The sequence below is a fragment of the Triticum dicoccoides genome, chromosome 7A (assembly GCF_002162155.2).
Source record: "Triticum dicoccoides isolate Atlit2015 ecotype Zavitan chromosome 7A, WEW_v2.0, whole genome shotgun sequence".
In the NCBI taxonomy this organism is placed as follows: domain Eukaryota; kingdom Viridiplantae; phylum Streptophyta; class Magnoliopsida; order Poales; family Poaceae; genus Triticum; species Triticum dicoccoides.
Genome location: NC_041392.1, coordinates 278,779,741 through 278,794,093, shown reverse-complemented (window position 1 = coordinate 278,794,093; position 14,353 = coordinate 278,779,741).

The following is a 14,353-nucleotide window of genomic DNA, read 5'->3' as shown; positions in this document are numbered from 1 at the left end:
AATCGGTGCCTTAAGGGTTGTATTTACAGGGGAAATAAAGGGGATCTCATCCACCCTTGCCAAGGGGGACTAAGACACCTTATGAGTCATTTCCCCTACCATACGGACTCTAAAAATAATCTATGAAGTATAATTTCAAAATTACATGGGCCTGACCAAAAAATAAGGTGGCACAACACCTATATTAAGCTATGGATGAAATTTATGAAAGGTTGTCTTCTATATTTTGTCCATGTCCTTGTATGTCATCATGGTGTCTTCAAAGTATTGAAAACTCCACTAGAAACTCTATTCTTGTTCCCCTTGCGCGCGCAATCATCCCCATGCTTAATCATGCTCCAATGTTCATCATTCTTGTCCTTGCTAGACCATTCAATCATAAGCAAAACAAATGTATCCAATTTAGGCAACATCATATTCTCATGACATTAGAATCATTACCAAGAAACGAAAGTACCTAGTAATTTAATTGGATGACCCCGAGCATCATCCAGATGATCCGGCTAGCTACCTGGATGGTCCGACTGAGTCATGGCCTCTAGGGATTCCCGGACGTCCAGGGTGGTAGCCGGATCGTCCAGCATCACGCGAAGCCTAAGGGTGCCTTCTGGTGCCATCATTGAATCGTCTAGGACGATGTCCAGACGTTCGGCTGTTACCCAGATGATCCGGGATCCTGTCCGGATGATCCGTCCATCACCCAGATGATTAGCCCGGACACTTGTCCAGAGAGTTGCGACGCCTGGCTTTGTCCGGCGCGTCCGCGTTGGAGTTTGGACGTCCGACTATCTTCAGGCGCCAACTGTCTCCATCTTCCCCTCCTTGCTCTGCTTTCATCTAAACTTGTCCTTGATCCTTAGCTTCTTCATGGCTGCTTTCTTGGTACCTGGGTATGCAAAGTGTCTCCGCTTGAGGTACTAGTCATGTCTCGAACGAATCAAAGGGAAGCTCAATGAGGAGAGAGTTAATCTTGGTTTCGATAGCTCTTGCACGCACTCTTCTCATCGGTCCACTTGGTGCTTGGAGAGTTGGTATAGTGTCCATAGGGATGACCGTATGGTGAAATCCTCGTACGAGTCTTGATTTAAGCATACAACAGTAGTAGGGTGTCATCTCTAAGAAAAAAGGTGTGATCTTGGGTAAATCCCTGGTGTTAATCCCGTCCTTGATCCTCATCGTATGCCTCGCTGCACAGATCCCCCGAATCATGACTACATGTGCACTCAAACTTTAAATATGAATGAACCAACGCAAGTTCCTGCACAAATCCCCCGAATCATGAGTACATGTGCACTCAAACTTTAAATATGAATGAACCAACGCGAGTTCCTTAAAAAAGTGTAAATGCATGCCCATACTCAAAACTAAATTTTGAATGGACCTCATGGCTTATGTGTAATTTCCTTGCTGTTCGTGGGCAAAGGTGGCCAAATGGGCCGGTCCTGGCATGGTGGCCCAATAGCCTGCTGCCTGACACAACATGTTTATAATCAAGTTGTGCCGGCACGTGACCCGTCTAGTGATGTGCCTCGGCCGTGAGGCTGGGTACGAGTGTCGGCACGACACAACCCGTTTATTATATATACTAGTTGACCCGTTGCGCCAAATGGCGCAGAGACCCGCTGAAGACATGTTGTCGATGAAAATAGTTTTGTGCTGCAAGAACCTTCAACTAAACCATCTGTTGCGCCAAATGGCGCAGAGACCTGCTGATTCCATGTTAGCGATGAAAAGAAATCCATGGTTTAGTTGATATAGTTACGGGTACGCACATATGACAACAAATGTAATCTTTCTTATATGAAAAAAAAACAGGGCTTGTTATCAACAATCAGATGTATATACACAATTAAATTTGGTAACATAGAGTTCTGTTTGAAACAAAATATATGTAACAAATCTAATCCTCTTTAGTGGGAAAACATGGTATATTTTGTTGTCTATAATGAGATGTATATACAAATTCTAATTTGGTAGCACAGAGTTATATATTCTATAAGATGTGAATGACGGACATCACATCCAGAGATATTCACATCAGCAACAAAGTTGTCTACAATTCATGTGAACGATGTGGTTCGCCGAGGCGGCCGTTTCAGGGGCGTTGATTTCTGAGGGAGTTCAGGTGGTGATGATGATAGACACTCGGTGGTCATTTGCGAATTGCATGATCAGCGCAAATCCTGCATATTTCCCTTGTGAAGCTCGTCTTCAAAGTCGGAGTTGTCAATTGTTCGCGTGTGTAGCCATCTGTTAGCATGTGGCCAGGTTGGCCGGTGGTACCCATGTTGTGTGGGTTGAGTTGTATTGGTTTTAGCCCAGTTTTCCTCAATTAACCAGGCAATTCTCACTATCTTCTAAGCCAATGAAAATGGAAGTCTTTTGCCTCATTTCAAAATAATTAAATAAAACATCAGCGAGAAATAACATCCTTGGGCCAGCACCTGACTAAGTTGAAACGGTATTGTTCCGCGCCTTCCAAATATGCGAAGGATATTACCGATGTTGTCTTGGGCTTGCAGCCCTTCGGGTGGCATCACTTGCCAAACAAAGGAGAGATTGGTAGGAATCGAAACGCCGAGGATTGACCAAATCACAACAACAAAATTGCGGTCATTTTTTCATATATATATACATGAAGTGTTAGGTCATAGCATTGCTGAAGCGGACTAAAATTCAGGAGAATGGATGAGAATAGAAATGATTAAAGTCAGGTCTCGGTTTAAAATGGGCATAAGAAAGTAGTATTTTAGTAGAGTTGTATCGAAATGCACAAAGGCTTAGTAATTGCAATACTAATTTACTCAAGGAAGAGCTGCACAATTTACTCAAGTAAGAGCTGCTCAATATTGTCGTCAGAACAAACTGTAATAGGATCATGGGAATTATATGTTGATGGGTACACACCTTTACAATTATATAACTCTATGTAACAATGCACAAAGGAGTAGCAGCCACAATATTAATTTACTCAAGGAAGAACTGGTCAATTATGTCATCAGAACAAACTGTAATAGGATGGTGCAAATTCTGTAAACCTTGAACGGGGCGCATAGTACCTTCCAAAGCCTATTAACATCAAGATGTAATAAGGCAAGAGAAAAATGATTGTAACTATCTTCTAATTGTTCAAACATTTGAGAAAGCTTAGAGAATCCGTCCTGCTGCATTTTTCTCCAATGTTCTCTTCCTTCTTTTACCTGCAAAAATGAAGCATGTTCCACAAATTGGAAAAATCAGTGTTGTTACCAACAGACTTCCATATTATAAGAGGTATTCTGGAAGTATTTATGCTAACTAAATTCAGAAAAGACCAAAATAATAATAATTTATCAGCCCTATATAAGACTTGTTTCAATCCTCATGGTGCATCTCGAAGCCCTGCAATCGAAACTGGAACATCACTCGCACTGAAATCTCCAAACACCAGTTGATCTAACTAATCGAGCAAGTAGTTGTCCTGCACTGAAACCCCTAAACACTAGTTCAGTTGTCCATATTATACACATCCCTACTACTACAAATTCTGAAAAATGAGAAACTGGACCCTCAGCAACAACTGACATAAAGGCTAAACCAGAGCAATCAACCATTACTTCTGTCATGGCACAAAATTTCTAATAGAATCACATCTAAGAATGTCAATTGGAAGGAGAGAAAGGAACTCTAGGAATTCATGGTGGCAGATAAAGCAAATAAAATAATATTGTTCAGGAAACGAGATAATATCGGGGACACGAAAGGTTGTTCTGAGATGTTCCAGACAATCTAACAGTTAGACAACAAAAAAAAGGTTGAATCAAAGAGAAACTAAAAACCAGATTACAATATAAACTAGTTACCTTTTTTTGCTTAGGCAAAGGCCGACATGAAGATTAGAAACCAAATTGAACTTATCTTTTTCTATGTAGTAAAAAACTAAACAAGTGTTTGTGTTTTTCATCGAAAGAAAAAAATGGTAGGAGAGTAATATGCTCATGGCAGAATTAACATTGATAGCAGAAGAAGATACATACTGGAAATGTTGGACTAAATTTAGCCAACTTCACTAACAATGTAGAAATTGGCTTCAGTGTACTAACATAGTTATTTTGGATATAAGCAATCAACCATGAATTTAACATCAGAGATATCTGACCATTTTAAGTAACGAAAAAAGAGCCCAATAGCAAGATATCACAACATAGAGCTGCATTGACCATTGGACCAAGCTCTGAGTAGAGAACCTACATTTCATATCCAATAACTGAAATTTGTGCGATACATCCATAAAGGATATTAGCAGGACAGGCAGCGCTGGACATATTGTTTAAGCAAATAAATAGTCACTACTTTCTTGTGCGCAATGGAGCAGAAATTGGTGATCACAAGAGCAGAGTAGTCATGGTTGAGCCTGTTTTGACTTTCTTTTCTTATTCCACTTTGGAAAGGACAAAAGTGAACAAAAGCAAGCCAAAAACATATAGTACTCCCTCTGTAAACTAATATAAGAGTGTTTAGAATACTAAAATAGTGATCTAAACACTATTATATTATTTTACAGAGGGAGTACCAATTAATGACTCACAACAGTTTTTGCATGGCCAGTTAACCCTGAAAGAAGAAAGTCTGTGATATTACACTTAATATGTAAAAGAGGCTCAAACACAAAATTAAATTCAAAATAAAAGTAATGCTCATGTAGCATATTTTGTATTTACAACACAAGACAGTACCGTCAAACGTTATATATTAGCTAGCTAAGTAGGAATCTCTCATTGGACTATGCCTCTAAATTATACCATGGAGGCATGAAACTAAGTATTTTTGGTCAAGAAAACAAAGATGCCCGCTTCCGCACCATGAATCACAAAATTTTCACATAATTGTACTCACAAAGCTATTTAAACATAAAAGGAAATAGTAGTACCTTGTATATTTGTACATGTTGGGGAACGTAGTAAATTCAAAAATATTCCTACCCACATGCAAGATCATGGTGATGCATAGCAACGAGAGGGGAGAGTGTTGTCTACGTACCCTCGTAGACCGGCAACGGAAGCGTTGACACAACGTAGAGGAAGTAGTCGTACGTCTTCCCGATCCGACCGATCCAAGTACCGAACGTACGGCACCTCCGAGTTCTGCACACGTTCAACTCGGTGACGTCCCTCGAGCTCCGATCCAGCAAAGTGTTGAGGGAGAGTTTCGTCAGCACGACGGCGTGATGACGGTGATGATGTTCTACTGACGTAGGGCTTCGCCTAAGCACCGCTATGATATGACCGAGGTGGAATATGGTGGAAGGGGGCACCGCACACGGCTAAGGAACGATCACGAAGATCAACTTGTGTGTCATGGGGTGCCCCCTTGCCCCCGTATATAAAGGAGGGAGAAGGGGAGGTGCGGCCGGCCCAAGGGGTGCGCCTGGAGGAGTCCTACTCCCATCGGGAGTAGGACTCCCCCCTCTTGCCTTGTTGGAAAAGGAAGAGGGAAGGGAGAAAGAGGAAAGGGGGCGCCCCCCCCCCTTCCTTGTCCTATTTGGACTAGGGGGGAGGGGGCGCGCGGCCTGCCCTGGCCGGCCCTCCTCTTCTCCCTTAGGGCCCATGTAGGCCCAATAACCCCCGGGGGGTTCCGGTAACCCCCTAGTACTCCGGTAAAATCTCGATTTCACCCGGAACATTTCCGATATCCAAATATAGGCTTCCAATATATCAATATTTATGTCTCGACCACTTCGAGACTCCTCGTCATGTCCGTGATCATATCCGGGACACCGAACAACCTTTGGTACATCAAAACACAAAAACCCTTATTATGATCGTCACCGAACTTTAAGCGTGCGGACCCTACGGGTTCGAGAACTATGTAGACATGACCGAGACACGTCTCCGGTCAATAACCAATAGCGGAACCTGGATGCTCATATTGGATCCTACATATTCTACGAAGATCTTTATCGGTCAGACCGCATAACAATATATGTTGTTCCTTTTGTCATCGGTATGTTACTTGCCCGAGATTCGATCGTCGGTATCTCAATACCTAGTTCAATCTTGTTACCGGCAAATCTCTTTACTCGTTCCGTAATACATCATCCTGCAACTAACTTATTAGTTGCAATGCTTGCAAGGCTTGAGTGATGTGCATTACCGAGAGGGCCCAGAGATACCTCTCCGACAATCGGAGTGACAAATCCTAATCTCGAAATACGCCAACCCAACAAATACCTTCGGAGACACCTGTAGAGCACCTTTATAATCACCCAGTTACGTTGTGACGTTTGGTAGCACACAAAGTGTTCCTCCGGTAAACGGCAGTTGCATAATCTCATAGTCATAGGAACATATATAAGTTATGAAGAAAGCAATAGCAACAAACTAAACGATCAAGTGCTAAGCTAATGGAATGGGTCAAGTCAATCACATCATTCTCCTAATGATGTGATCCCGTTAACCAAATAACAACTCATGTCTATGGTTAGGAAACATAACCATCTTTGATCAACGAGCTAGTCAAGTAGAGGCATACTAGTGACACTCTGTTTGTCTATGTACTCACACATGTATTATGTTTCGGTTAATACAATTCTAGCATGAATAATAAACATTTATCATGATACAAGGAAATAAATAATAACTTTATTATTGCCTCTAGGGCATATTTCCTTCAGTCTCCCACTTGCACTAGAGTCAATAATCTAGATTACATAGTAATGATTCTAACACCCATGGAGCCTTGGTGCTGATCATGTTTTGCTCGTGGAAGAGGCTTAGTCAGCGGGTCTGCAACATTCAGATCCGTATGTATCTTGCAAATTTCTATGTCTCCCATTTGGACTAAATCCCGAATGGAATTGAAGCGTCTCTTGATGTGCTTGGTTCTCTTGTGAAACCTGGATTCCTTTGCCAAGGCAATTGCACCAGTATTGTCACAAAAGATTTTCATTGGACCCGATGCACTAGGTATGACACCTAGATCGGATATGAACTCCTTCATCCAGACTCCTTCATTTGCTGCTTTCGAAGCAGCTATGTACTCCGCTTCACATGTAGATCCCGCCACGACGCTTTGTTTAGAACTGCACCAACTGGCAGCTCCACCGTTTAATGTAAACACGTATCCGGTTTGCGATTTAGAATCGTCCGGATCAGTGTCAAAGCTTGCATCAACGTAACCATTTACGATGAGCTCTTTGTCACCTCCATATACGAGAAACATATCCTTAGTTCTTTTCAGGTACTTCAGGATGTTCTTGACCGTTGTCCAGTGATCCACTCCTGGATTACTTTGGTACATCAGGTCTGGTACACAGCATTGCATACATGATAGAGCTGTGGTTGAAGCATAGGGAACATCTTTCATTTTCTCTCTATCTTCTGCAGTGGTCGGACATTGAGTCTTACTCAACTTCACACCTTGTAACACAGGCAAGAACCCTTTCTTTGCTTGATCCATTTTGAACTTCTTCAAAACTTTGTCAAGGTATGTGCTTTGTGAAAGTCCAATTAAGCGTCTTGATCTATCTCTATAGATCTTAATGCCCAATATGTAAGCAGCTTCACCGAGGTCTTTCATTGAAAAACTCTTATTCAAGTATCCCTTTATGCTATCCAGAAATTCTATATTATTTCCAATCAATAATATGTCATCCACATATAATATCAGAAATGCTACAGTGCTCCCACTCACTTTCTTGTAAATACAGGCTTCTCCAAAAGTCTGTATAAAACCAAATGCTTTGATCACACTATCAAAGCGTTTATTCCAACTCCGAGAGGCTTGCACCAGTCCATAAATGGATCGCTGGAGCTTGCACACTTTGTTAGCTCCCTTTGGATCGACAAAACCTTCTGGTTGCATCATATACAACTCTTCTTCCTGAAATCCATTCAGGAATGCAGTTTTGACATCCATTTGCCAAATTTCATAATCATAAAATGCGGCAATTGCTAACATGATTCGGACATACTTAAGCATCGCTACGGGTGAGAAGGTCTCATCGTAGTCAATCCCTTGAACTTGTCGAAAACCTTTCGCAACAAGTCGAGCTTTGTAGACAGTAACATTACCGTCAGCGTCAGTCTTCTTCTTGAAGATCCATTTATTCTCAATTGCTTGCCGATCAACAGGCAAGTCAACCAAAGTCCACACTTTGTTCTCATACATGGATCCCATCTCAGATTTCATGGCTTCTAGCCATTTTGTGGAATCTGGGCTCACCATCGCTTCTTCATAGTTCATAGGTTCATCATGATCTAGTAGCATGACTTCCAGAATAGGATTACCGTACCACTCTGGTGCGGATCTTACTCTGGTTGATCTACGAGGTTCGGTAGTAACTTGATCTGAAGTTTCATGATCATTATCATTAGCTTCCTCACTAATTGGTGTAGGTGTCATAGAAACCGGTTTCTGTGATGTACTACTTTCCAATAAGGGAGCAGGTACAGTTACCTCATCAAGTTCTACTTTTCTCCCACTCACTTCTTCCGAGAGAAACTCCTTCTCTAGAAAAACTCCGAATTTAGCAACAAAAGTTTTTCCTTCGGATCTATGATAGAAGGTGTACCCAACAGTCTCCTTTGGGTATCCTATGAAGACACATTTCTCCGATTTGGGATCGAGCTTATCAGGTTGAAGCTTTTTCACATAACCATCGCAGCCCCAAACTTTCAGAAACGACAACTTTGGTTTCTTGCCAAACCACAGTTCATAAGGCGTCGTCTCAACGGATTTCGATGGTGTCCTATTTAACGTGAATGCAGCTGTCTCTAAAGCATAACCCCAAAACAATAGCGGTAAATCAGTAAGAGACATCGTAGATCGCACCATATCTAATAAAGTACGATTACGACGTTCGGACACACCATTACGCTGTGGTGTTCCGGGTGGCAGGAGTTGCGAAACTATTCCGCATTGTTTCAAATGTAGACCAAACTCGTAACTCAAATATTCTCCTCCACGATCAGATCGTAGAAACTTTATTTTCTGTTACGATGATTTTCAACTTCACTCTGAAATTCTTTGAACTTTTCAAATGTTTCAGACTTATGTTTCATTAAGTAGATATACCCATATCTGCTTAAATCATCTGTGAAGGTGAGAAAATAATGATATCCGCCACGAGCCTCAACATTCATTGGACCACATACATCTGTATGTATGATTTCCAACAAATCCGTTGCTCTCTCCATAGTACTGGAGAATGGTGTTTTAGTCATCTTACCCATGAGGCACGGTTCGCAAGTACCAAGTGATTCATAATCAAGTGGTTCCAAAAGTCCATCAGTATGGAGTTTCTTCATGCGCTTTACACCGATATGACCTAAACGGCAGTGCCACAAATAAGTTGCACTATCATTATCAATTCTGCATCTTTTGATTTCAACATTATGAATATGTGTATCACTACTATCGAGATTCATCAAAAATAGAACACTCTTCAAGGGTGCATGACCATAAAAGATATTATTCATATAAATAGAACAACCATTATTCTCTGATTTAAATGAATAACCGTCTCACATCAAACAAGATCCAGATATAATGTTCATGCTCAACGCTGGCACCAAATAACAATTATTTAGGTCTAATACTAATCCCGAAGGTAGATGTAGAGGTAGCATGCCGACCACGATCACATCGACTTTGGAACCATTTCCCATGCGCATCGTCACCTCGTCCTTAGCCAATCTTCGCTTAATCCGTAGCCCCTGTTTCGAGTTGCACATGTTAGCAACAGAACCAGTATCAAATACCCAGGTGCTACTGCGAGCATTAGTAAGGTACACCTCAATAACATGTATATCACATATACCTTTGTTCACTTTGCCATCCTTCTTATCCGCCAAATACTTGGGGCAGTTCCGCTTCCAGTGACCAGTATGCTTGCAGTAGAAGCACTCAGTCTCAGGCTTAGGTCCAGACTTGGGTTTCTTCTCCTGAGCAGCAACTTGTTTGCTGTTCTTCTTGAAGTTCCCTTTCTTCTTCCCTTTGCCCTTTTTATTGAAACTGGTGGTCTTATTGACCATCAACACTTGATGCTCCTTCTGTTGGGGAACGTAGTAATTTCAAAAAATTTCCTACGCACACACAAGATCATGGTGATGCATAGCAACGAGAGGGGAGAGTGTGATCTACGTACCCTTGTAGACCGACAGCGGAAGCATTGTGACAACGCGGTTGATGTAGTCGTACGTCTTCACGATCCGACCGATCCAAGCACCGTTACTCCGGCACCTCCGAGTTCTTGGCACACGTTCAGCTCGATGACGATCCCCGGGCTCCGATCCAGCAAAGCGTCGGGGAGGAGTTCCGTCAGCACAACGGCGTGGTGACGGTCTTGATGTTCTACCGTCGCAGGGCTTCGCCTAAGCACCGCTACAATATGATCGAGGTGGAATATGGTGGAGGGGGGCACCGCACACGGCTAAGGAACGATCACGAAGATCAACTTGTGTCCATGGGGTTCCCCTTGCCTCAGTATATAAAGGATGAAGGAGGAGGAGGCCGGCCAAGGCAATTGGTGCGGCCAGGATGTGGAGTCCTACTAGGACTCCAAGTCCTAGTAGGAGTCCACCAAGAGGGGAGGAAGGGAGAAGGAAGTGGAGGAGAAGGAAAGGTGGCCGGCCCCCTTTTCCCTAGTCCAATTCGGACCAGAGGGGAGGGGGGGCGCAGCAGCCCCTTGGCCCTTTCTCCTCTTCCCACTAAGGCCCATCAAGGCCCATTGCTTCTCCCGTAACTACCCGGTACTCCGAAAAATACCCGAATCACTCGGAACCTTTCTGATGTCCGAATATAGTCGTCCAATATATCGATCTTTACGTCTCGACCATTTCGAGACTCCTCGTCATGTCCCCGATCCCATCTAGGACTCCGAACTCCTTCGGTACATCAAAACTCATAAACTCATAATATAACTGTCATCGAAACCTTAAGCGTGCGGACCCTACGGTTCGAGAACAATGTAGACATGACCGAGACACGTCTCCGGTCAATAACCAATAGCGGGACCTGGATGCCCATATTGGCTCCTACATATTCTACGAAGATCTTTATCGGTCAGACCGCATAACAACATACGTTGTTCCCTTTGTCATCGGTATGTTACTTGCCCGAGATTCGATCGTCGGTATCCTATACCTAGTTCAATCTTGTTACCGGCAAGTCTCTTTACTCATTCCGTAATACATCATCCCACAACTAACTCATTAGTTGCAATGCTTGCAAGGCTTAAGTGATGTGCATTACCGAGAGGGCCCAGAGATACCTCTCCGACATTCGGAGTGACAAATCCTAATCTTGAAATACGCCAACCCAACAAGTACCTTCGGAGACACCTGTAGAGCACCTTTATAATCACCTAGTTACGTTGTGACGTTTGGTAGCACACAAAGTGTTCCTCCGGTAAACGGGAGTTGCATAATCTCATAGTCATAGGAACATGTATAAGTCATGAAGAAAGCAATAGCAACATACTAAATGATCGGGTGCTAAGCTAATGGAATGGGTCATGTCAATTAGATCATTCACCTAATGATGTGATCCCGTTAATCAAATAACAACTCTTTGTTCATGGTTAGGAAACATAACCATCTTTGATTAACGAGCTAGTCAAGTAGAGGCATACTAGTGACACTTTGTTTGTCTATGTATTCACACAAGTATTATGTTTCCGGTTAATACAATTCTAGCATGAATAATAAACATTTATCATGATATAAGGAAATAAATAATAACTTTATTATTGCCTCTAGGGCATATTTCCTTCACCTTCTTGATTTCTACCTCCGCGGCTTTTAGCATCGCGAAGAGCTCAGGAATAGTCTTATTCATCCCTTGCATATTATAGTTCATCACGAAGCTTTTGTAGCTTGGTGGCAGTGATTGAAGAACTCTGTCAATGACACTATCAACAGGAAGATTAACCCCCAGTTGAGTCAAGTGATTATGATACCCAGACATTTTGAGTATATGTTCACTGACAGAACTATTCTCCTCCATCTTGCAGCTATAGAATTTATTGGAGACTTCATATCTCTCAATCCGGGCATTTGCTTGAAATATTAACTTCAACTCCTGGAACATCTCATATGCTCCATGACGTTCAAAACTTCGTTGAAGACCCGGTTCTAAGCCGTAAAGCATGGCACACTGAACTATCGAGTAGTCATCAGCTTTTCTCTGCCAGACGTTCATAACATCTGTCTGCCAGACGTTCATAACATCTGGTGTTGCTCCTGCAGTAGGCCTGGCACTTAGCAGTGCTTCCAGAACGTAATTCTTCTGTGCAGCAATGAGGATAATCCTCAAGTTACGGACCCAGTCCGTGTAATTGCTACCATCATCTTTCAACTTTGCTTTCTCAAGGAACGCATTAAAATTCAACGGAACAATAGCACGAGCCATCTATCTACAATCAAACATAGACAAGCAAGATACTATCAGGTACTAAGTTCATGATAAATTTAAGTTCAATTAATCATATTACTTAAGAACTCCTACTTAGAAAGATATCCCTCTAATCCTCTAAGTGATCACGTGATCCAAATCAACTAAACCATGTCCGATCATCACGTGAGATGGAGTAGTATCAATGGTGAACATCAATATATTGATCATATCTACTATATGATTCACGCTCGACCTTTCGGTCTCCGTGTTCTGAGGCCATATCTTTTATATGCTAGGCTCGTCAAGTTTAACCCGAGTATTCCGCGTGTGCAACTGTTTTGCACCCGTTGTATTTGAACGTAGAGCCTATCACACCCGATCATCATGTGGTGTCTCAACACGAAGAACTTTCGCAATGGTGCATACTCAAGGAGAACACTTATACTTTGATAATTTAGTGAGGGATCATCTTATAATGCTACCGTCAATCAAAGCAAGATAAGATGCATAAAAGATAAACATCACATGCAATCAATATAAGTGATATGATATGGCCATCATCATCTTGTACTTGTGATCTCCATCTCCGAAGTACCGTCATGATCACCATCGTCACCGGCGCGACACCTTGATCTCCATCGTAGCATCGTTGTCGTCTCGCCAATCTTATGCTTCCACGACTATCGCTACCGCTTAGTGATAAAGTAAAGCATTACAGCGCGATTGTATTGCATATAATAAAGCGACAACCATATGGCTCCTGCTAGTTGCCGATAACTCGGTTACAAAACATGATCATCTCATACAATAAAATTTAGCATCATGTCTTGACCATATCACATCACAACATGCCCTGCAAAAACAAGTTAGACGTCCTCTACTTTGTTGTTGCAAGTTTTACGTGGCTGCTACGGGCTTAGCAAGAACCGTTCTTACCTACGCATCAAAACCTCAATGATAGTTTGTTAAGTTGGTGCTGTTTTAACCTTCGCAAGGACCGGGCGTAGCCACACTTGTTTCAACTAAAGTTGGAGAAACTGACACCCGCCAGCCACCTGTGTGCAAAGCACGTCGGTAGAACCAGTCTCGCATAAGCGTAGGCGTAATGTCGGTCCGGGCCGCTTCATCCAACAATACCGCCGAACCAAAGTATGACATGCTGGTAAGCAGTATGACTTATATCGCCGACAACTCACTTGTGTTCTACTCGTGCATAACATCAACGCATAAAACCTAGGCTCGGATGCCACTGTTGGGGAACGTAGTAAATTCAAAAATATTCCTATGCACACGCAAGATCATGGTGATGCATAGCAACGAGAGGGGAGAGTGTTGTCTACGTACCCTCGTAGACCGGCAACGGAAGCGTTGACACAACGTAGAGGAAGTAGTCGTACGTCTTCTCGATCTGACCGATCCAAGTACCGAACGTACGACACCTCCGAGTTCTGCACACGTTCAACTTGGTGACGTCCCTCGAGCTCCGATCCAGCAAAGTGTTGAGGGAGAGTTTCGTCAGCACGACGGCGTGATGATGGTGATGATGTTCTACCAACGTAGGGCTTCGCCTAAGCACCGCTATGATATGACTGAGGTGGAATATGGTGGAAGGGGGCACCGCACACGGCTAAGGAACGATCACGAAGATCAACTTGTGTGTCATGGGGTGCCCCCTTGCCCCCGTATATAAAGGAGGGAGAAGGGGAGGTGCGGCCGGCCCAGGGGGTGCGCCTGGAGGAGTCCTACTCCCACCGGGAGTAGGACTCCCCCCTCTTGCCTTGTTGGAAAAGGAAGAGGGAAGGGAGAAAGAGGAAAGGGGGTGCCGCCCCCCTTCCTTGTCCTATTCGGACTAGGGGGGAGGGGGCGCGCGACCTGCCCTGGCCGGCCCTCCTCTTCTCCCTTAGGGCCCATGTAGGCCCAATAACCCCCGGGGGGTTCCGGTAACCCCCTAGTACTCCGGTAAAATCTCGATTTCACC